Raw genomic sequence first — 8,419 nt, forward strand, 5'->3', positions numbered from 1 at the left:
ACAAAAAAACTCAAACACAAAGATAGACTAAGGCTACATAAGAACCCCATATGTGAGTGCATAACCTTTGAAGGCTCCCTCATCTCAACGATAAGTTTTGGTGTAGAATTCAAAACTTTCAGATCTTACCGTTCCTTAACCAGATTCAAATCCAGATTCTTGAACTCCTAGTACCTTAAATAAAGTTGGTATCCTCTCATAAAACAGGATTTTCGCTTAAGATCATTAAATTCTTATAGACTCTAGGCTCAAAATCATTAATACAATTATGTTTATCTTGAACACGCCAAACATGAAACTAAAGTGCGTTCAATTTAACTCCATTTTATTGCCATCTTAAATGATGTGTAGGGTATATTCTTGATTTAAAAGTTCTTGTGACATGATAGTTCATATTAGTTAAGCTTTTTGCAAAATAACAAGTTAAAAGACAACAACAATGAACCTAGGTCTATTAGTCAATTCAAAGACAATTTCTTTCTCCATCTTATCAATAATAATAGTTCAACCAAATCCATATTATGCAAAGAAACAAGTTTACTATTGATAAAAATAACTACCTAAATTATGTCCTAAAAATTTGAAAACATAAGTCGTGGTTGATAATTACACAAAAATTTCCCTCAATCGATGAATTCGTGTCCATGTCAATCCTAAAGATTGTAACTAGCATATAGTAATTGAAGCTCCACACATGAAGTAATTTAAAGTTCCCCTTACCTAACAAAAGTTCATCTCATCTTTAATGAAGCATGAATTGCACTGAAGTTCATGAAATGCTTATAGACTCCAACTCTGAGTACTATTAATGCAATTATGTTTCATATGAGTTTGTCATAAATGAAACTAAGGTGCATTCAATACAACTTTATTTTCTTATCATAGGAGGCAAAATAGAAAAATTAAATCAAACAAACTGATGAACTGAACCGAATCAATCCAACCAAAATTGATTAGTTTGTTTCTTTTGTTGGGTTGTTGGTTTATTTGATAACCCTTGTATATTATAACAATTTAACTTTTCGTTTTATAGCCCTCCAACTACTGAGAGAAAAATATATTTGAGTAGAAGCTAAAAATATTGGGTGTTTAAGAAAAGGACTTCATATTCGAAATCAACCTAACTTCATATTCGACATTTTATACTTACCATCATGCTCTTAATACTCATAGTCTTTCTTAACATCCCATCTCAAGGCTTTATTCTCCAAGACAAATTCTACATCCGAGGACTTCACGTGTTTCCTGCAATATGACAAAATACAACCTTAATACCTAGGCCTAAGGCTTCATACATACATTTCAAGTGGTATAACAAGGGCATTTGGTCTAGTGGTATGAAAGTTCGATTCTCAAAATGCTCCTTCAAGAGATTGTAGTATGAAAGACGTTTACCAAGTAAATAAATACGTTAAAATAACACAAGTGACACATATGTAAACTATGTTATTAATATTTTATTTCTATTACATCTTTCCAAAAGAAACTATTTGTTATTAATATTTTACTTATATTCAACCTTTCCTTATTTATGACATAATTAGTGGAGATATTTTTTTCATTTTCACTAGAATTGATGATGGGACATTTAGGGTTTTCTGATATAAGTATTGTGGGAATGTAGCTTAGATGGTAGATTGCTTGTTTAGCATGCGAGAGGTACGGGGGTTGAATTGGTACCCCATATCTCCAAAGGAAACTATTCGTTATTACTATTTTATTTCTATTAAATTTTTTCTTATTTAATGACATAATGAATAGCGTTATTTTTTTATTTTCACTATTATTGATGACGAGATGTTTAAGATTTTGTGACATAAGAATCTTGAGGATATAGCTTAGATGGTAGAGTGTTTGCATCCCATGTGAGAAGTACTGGGATCGATCCCATGCATCAACAAAGGAAACGCTTACTAAATATATTAGTTCTTTTAAATTTTTCCTTATTTACGACATAATGAGCGGGGATAGTTTTTCATTTTCAATATCATTGATGACGGGAAGTTTGATGTAAAATTGTGGGAATGTAGCATGCGAGAGATACGGGGATCGATACCTTGCATCTCCAAAAGAAACAGATGTAGCTTAGATGGTAGAGCGCTCGCTTTGCATGTGAGTTGTACGGGGATTGATAACCCACATCTCCAAAAGAAAGTATTTAATTTGTTATTATATTTTTTCATTTTCAAAATTATCGATGCCCCACATCACCAAACCAAACTGTTTGTTATTAATATTTTGATATTTTTTTTATTTTCACTATTATTGATGATGGGACATTTAGGGTTTTATGATGTAAACATCATGGGGATGTAGCTCAGATGGTAGAGCAATGGGGATCGATACCCTGTACCTCCAAAAATAAGTCTATCTATTATTAAATATATTATTTCCTTTTAATTTTTCCTTATTTATGACATGTTGGGAAACAATATTTCTTCATTTTCACTATTATTGATGACGGGAAATTTAGGATTTTGTGATGTAAAAATTGTGGGGATGTAGCTCAAATGCTAGAGCACTCACTTAGCATGCGAGAGGTATGGGGATTGATACCTTGCATCTCCAAAAGTGAGAAATTATTTTTTGAAGTATGAGTTAATTTAACATGTTATGTATAAGGTGAGTACGAGAGAAAAAGAAAAGATACTTATATAAGGATTATTATGTCATTATGGCTATGCCAAAAAGGAGAGTAATGTCCCAGTAATGTCCCACAAGCACATATATATGTCATTATGGCTATGCCAAAAAGGAGAGTAATGTCCCAGTAATGTCCCACAAGCACATAATAATAGTGCTTGTGGAGAGGGAATTTGATGAATTCCTCAAAAGTTAAGAGCTTATAGGATGGCAGTAGTAAAAGATAAGAGCTTATAGGATGATGGTAGCGTCCGATGCATATGACGGAACTTCTTCACAATTGCAATATCTGACTAATGAATATTATTGTCATTTATAGCTTTTATCACAATAATATAAAATTTGGGGTCAAAGCCTATATGGGACTGAAAAGACCATTCACCACACACTTGTAAATTAAATTATATCTACCACCTCTGAAATTTTCCACGGAAAGCCTTCCAATAGCTTGCACTTCTTCATCATTAACATCCTTAATTGGAACTAGATTTTAAAGCAAATCTTCTCCACGACACACTTTGGAACACTTTTATAGATAGTTTCAACAAATTTACTTTGCTCGTGAATACTTTGGAGTTCAATATTTATAGTTGGAGAACGCTATTAAGGTTGATAGGGTCGAATCATACAACAAAGTCTAATTGAGCCTTCCTCTATTAGGAGATAGCTTCAAATCAAATTCTTTAGTTTGGACAATGGTTGCATTGTTTTAGTCAAACAATCGAGACTAGTGTATTACCAATAGTATAAAAATTTTGTACGTGTATTTTCTTACATATTAAAAATTTATGAGTAGAAGTTTGGATGGAGTTTTATTAAATAAAATAAAATAATACATTTAGTTGAACAAAACAAAGATTCAAGAAAATGTCATTCATGCCATGTTTTGATTTTTATTCTTTCTTATTTCTCAACGATTAAAAAAAAAAAAAAGTTATCCTGTCTCAAATATGGTTCGTTATTTGATTATTTTTCTTGAGTGAATTTTAAGTGAAACAAATTCTCTACCCAAGTAATTGCAAGATGCAAGCTTCACACAGGAATCAAAGTCCCAAGTATCAACGTCTTTTGAGTGTCAATTTTGATTCTCCATCTCAACATAAATTAAACTTATTTTCGTGAAGATATTTATTTATAAAAGCAAAATATTTCAGAGTCACAAAAATAAAAATGAGATATAGATACGAGATATAAATATGATACCAAATAGATATGGTAACTGTTAGAATTGGATTTGATTGAGTTATTTGGATTAGATTTGATCTAGTTATTTGAATTAGATTTGATTTAGTCATTCTTCAATTAGATGAAAGATTTCTCCCAATTCTTCTGATCTTTCCAGTTTTCTTTTTCTATTCCTAACATTTTGGTATTAGAGCCATGCTCTAAACTAGTTAAAACTAGAAGTAGTAGTCTTCTATGTGTGTCTTAATAAAAGTATGTCGATGGAGAGTCCACTTGTGCAGTCTGCTGGAGGAAGGAGCCAAGGTCGTGGAAGTTTTAGAGACAGAGGAAGGGGATGAGGCAGACAAACCTTCAACAAGGCCATAGTGGAGTGTTATAACTGTCACAAGCTAGGACATTTTCAATGGGAATGTCAAAGCAATTCCAGACGAGGCAGACAAACCTTCAACAAGGCCACAGTGGAGTGCTATAACTGTCACAAGCTAGGACATTTTCAATGGGAATGTCAAAGCAAGGAGAAGGAGACAAACTATGTAGAGAATCGAGAAGAGATGTCGCCGATGGCTTACATGAATATGAATAAGGCCAATAAAGAAGATATGTGGTTCCTTGACTCGGGATGTAGCAATCATATGTGTGGGAAGAAGGAATATTTTTCAGATTTTGATGGAAGTTTCAAAGATTCAATGAAGCTGGGAACCAACTCAAGCATGGATGTAACCGGAAAGGGTAATGTACAGTTGGAAGTGAATGGAATCATAATGATAATTACAGGAGTGTTCTATGTGCCAGACTTGAGGAACAATTTGTTGACTAGTGGTAAATTGCAAGCAGAGGGGGTTACCTTTTTGTTTCAAAATGGATCATGCAAGGTGTTTCATCCTGAGAGAGGCTTAATCATGGAGACAAAGATGTCTTTGAATCGAATGTTCGTATTGCATGCTATATCTCAGCCTATAGTAGACACTCAAACTCAATAGAAACTTATGGGGAGAAGTGGTTCAAGGTCTCTGTCATACACTCACCACCTCAATTCCTATCGCCATAGTCAAAGAAGCATAAGGGACCCAAGTCCTTCCCCCTATCATTCCACTACCCATTCTAGGAGAAGCAGCCGTTCAAGTTCCCTCAGCCGCCAACGTAGAAGTAGGTCTTCCTCGTTATCTCCTTTCCCCAAATCGTTCAGTTCCAGTCCTAGTTGTGCATCCACTGATCAGAATCATTCCATAGAGAAGCTTAAGAAAGAGGAAGAAGAGAAGAAAAGGCGTGAAACAGAGTTGAAGAAGTTAGAAGAAATGCAACTAGGAGGATGGAAGAACTAATTAATTCAGAAGAAGGTTGAAGAAAGGTTAAACTCTGAAGAGACTAAATTAGAAATACATAGGCGAATAGAGAAAGTCCGCACGAAGTTGTTTGATAATGTTGATGTGCAGCTTGAGAAAGAGAAAGAAGCCGCTCTTACTGCTACAATACAAAAAGAAGAACAAGCACGGAAAGAGAGAGAAGAGCACGATAAAATGCTGAAAGAGAATAGAAGAAGGGAAGAAAAAGCACAGTGACGATTAGTTCTGGAGCTACAGCGGAAGGAAGAAGAACAACATTGTGAGGTCGAGTTGATTCAGAGACAAAAAGAGGAGGCAGCTCAAAGAACTAGGCTAGATGATAAGAGTTTGAGTTATGTTTTGCTGGGAGTTAGTGAAGAGTCAAAAGCTTACAGACTCTATGATATAGAAGCTGCAGATGAAAATAATGATATAGAAGCGGCAGATGAAAATACTGCAGAGGAAAATATTTCATCTGACTCTTTGGCTGAAGCAAGCTCTCGTAGCTCAAATAAGGCAAGGAATAAGAGACCACCAGTCAGGGTGAGAGACTATGCAATAGGAGAAGTTTTTTTGTAAAGAAGATGATGAAGCTCAGCCATGTTTACCCCTACTAACTTGCAAACTTTGTAAACTTTAAAGAACATTGAAGAGTGAGAAATGGAGGCAAGCCATGGATTTGGAGCAATAAACAGAAATGGGAAATGGCACATGGGAATTGATGAAGTTACCTGGTGGATGTTTAGTATGAGGTCGTAGATATAAACTGATTACTATTCGTCTTTAGTTTAAGGGAGGGATTGTTAGCATTAGATTTGATTGAGTTATTTGGATTAGATTTGATCTAGTTATTTGAATTAGATTTGATTTAGTCATTCTTCAATTGGATGAGAGATTTCTCCCAATTCTTCTGATCTTTGCAGTTTTCTTTTTCTGTTCCTAATAGTAACATGTCATTCTTAAAAAACTAGGACACCGATGTGACAATGATATATTAATTAAAAAAAATTATTTCAAAAAATTTATCAATTTTATATTAGAAATAAATTCATATAAATAAGTTTATATATTTGTATACTTAAAAAAAAGCTTAATGTACGGTTCACTCTCAAAATATATTCAAAGTCAAGTGTCTGATACGATGGATTATAAATTTGTAATGTATCCATTGTATTAACAAGTGTTCAGTACATGCCCAACACGTGTCAAATTAGTGACACTAAGTTATTCTCATGCTTTCTTTACACCCATTTAAAGTAGTTTGAAAACTAGCACGTCAAATATTATAATTGACTAACTACAACTTCAATTTTGTGCTTTAAGGATGGTTTTACCAAAGAGAAATAAAATCCTTAATTTAGTACATGGTAGCAAAGATGGACATGAGAATGAGTTATTCTCAAATGGAAAGAGATTTATACTTAAGTTATATACCATATCCTCTTTTAACCAATTATTTAGTTTTATTTAGTATGTTTTAGAAAGATAGTCATGAATAGCAAAATAAATAAATAAATAAAATAAAATAAATCAATAGCAATAAAATAAAATAAAATAAATAGATTAAATTAGCCAAAAGTAATGACTAACATAAATTAAAAAAAAATGAATTGACTAAATTGGCTCATTGCTAACATAATTTAAAAAAAAAAATGTAACAAACCCGGAAGTAAGATGAGGAACACAAGTAAACATTTCAAAGACTTTACTCATGCAATATTCACATGAAATCTAACACTAGAGCATCATAAAATTTAGAGAAATGATTGAAATTGATGTAGGTTCATGTAGGTTGACTTTAATACAAAGGACAAATCAAACTTTCTTAAGGATAAATTGGGGACACCAGCCTAAGCTAATCAGGTAGGTGGCCTTACTATCCGTATGGTTATATTTGATGTTAACTATGCCCGTGGTTCTGGAAGTGTCATATATATTGATATGTGTGAAATGTTTGTGAATCGATATGCTTATGATATGTTATAATATGTGAATTGTATGATAATACTTACGGTACCATGTGTTCAATGGTATATTTGAGATAGGATACGAGGAGGATGCACTAAACGTAATGTAACGATAGGAGTAAGACATGTTCATGAAACGTTATGGTTTGATTACGTATCAAAGTGTTATGGGTATGACAGATTGATAAAAACGATATGGTCACGATGGATTCATAAAACAACACGATTAGGTTATGGGTAGAAAGAGATAGGATTATGATAGATTGATAGAACGATAGCGTTACGATACTTTCCTGTAACGTTATGACTAAGGTACGTTTAGGTAACGACACAACTATGATATGTCTAAGGACGATAAGACTATGATAAATTAGGGAAGGATATAACCACGAAGTTTTTACGATATGATACGATTATGATACGACATGTGAAGGGCGGATATATATCCAACAAGTGTCAAAGAGGGACGTGAGAATAAATTATTCTCAAGCTTTCTTTACATCGGTCAAAGAGTATTTCATAAGCTTTCATAAGTTTAATGGGAGACTGAAGAAGTTAGAAAGGAGAAAGAAATGAATGTAATAAAACTTTTCCGTCGGTAGGAATGGAAATGGTGAATGGGTCCTTGACGATAGTCAACCACTATACTCTAGTTTTGGATGTAAGTGATGATTATCATTAATATGAGTTTTGGAATAAGGTTTGGAATCGGTAATTATTCTTATTTCTTTTCCTTTAGACAATCGGTGGTCGGGAATAAATCGGTGGTCGGTAGTAAATCAAACAAAGTGCCTGTCCAAAATAAAAGGGCCCAACCAAATTCGAACTAGTGACCTCTTGATCTGCAGTCAAATGCTCTACCACTGAGCTATGGACCCATTTTGCATGATTTCATCCTTAGTGACCCCTTCTAGAGTGTCAGTCCAAAAGGTTCAAATGGGTGACTGGTCAAATTCTCTACCACTAAGCCATGGATCCATTTTGTAGGATTTTAACCTTAGTGACCCCTTAGACATAGTGTTGGTCCAAAAAGTGTAACAAATTTCTATCCAAGATAGAAGGGCCTAGTGACCCCTTAGACATAGTGTTGGTCCAAAAAGTGTAACAAATTTCTATCCAAGATAGAAGGGCCCAACTAGGTTTTAGACATAGTGTTGGTCCAAAAAGTGTAACAAATTTCTATCCAAGATAGAAGGGCCCAACTAGGTTCGAATTGGTGACCTCTTGATCTGCAATCAAATGCTCTAACATTGAGCTATGGACCCATTTTGTATGATCTCAACCTTAGTGACCCCTTCTACA

The 8,419-nt window shown here is 33.8% G+C and overlaps 1 non-coding gene and 1 pseudogene across 1 annotated transcript; one reads left to right on the forward strand and one right to left on the reverse strand.

Annotated features, from left to right (window-relative positions):
• Nucleotides 1–4,814: 4,814 nt before the first annotated feature.
• On the forward strand, nucleotides 4,815–7,302 carry LOC111438982 (annotated as a pseudogene).
• Nucleotides 7,303–7,923: 621 nt separating this feature from the next.
• On the reverse strand, nucleotides 7,924–7,995 carry TRNAC-GCA. The gene has a single exon. It is a non-coding gene; the product is annotated as a tRNA-Cys (tRNA).
• Between the last annotated feature and the right edge of the window lie 424 nt (nucleotides 7,996–8,419).

This window comes from Cucurbita moschata, unplaced genomic scaffold, assembly GCF_002738365.1.
Source record: "Cucurbita moschata cultivar Rifu unplaced genomic scaffold, Cmos_1.0 Cmo_Scf00084, whole genome shotgun sequence".
NCBI classification, from domain to species: domain Eukaryota; kingdom Viridiplantae; phylum Streptophyta; class Magnoliopsida; order Cucurbitales; family Cucurbitaceae; genus Cucurbita; species Cucurbita moschata.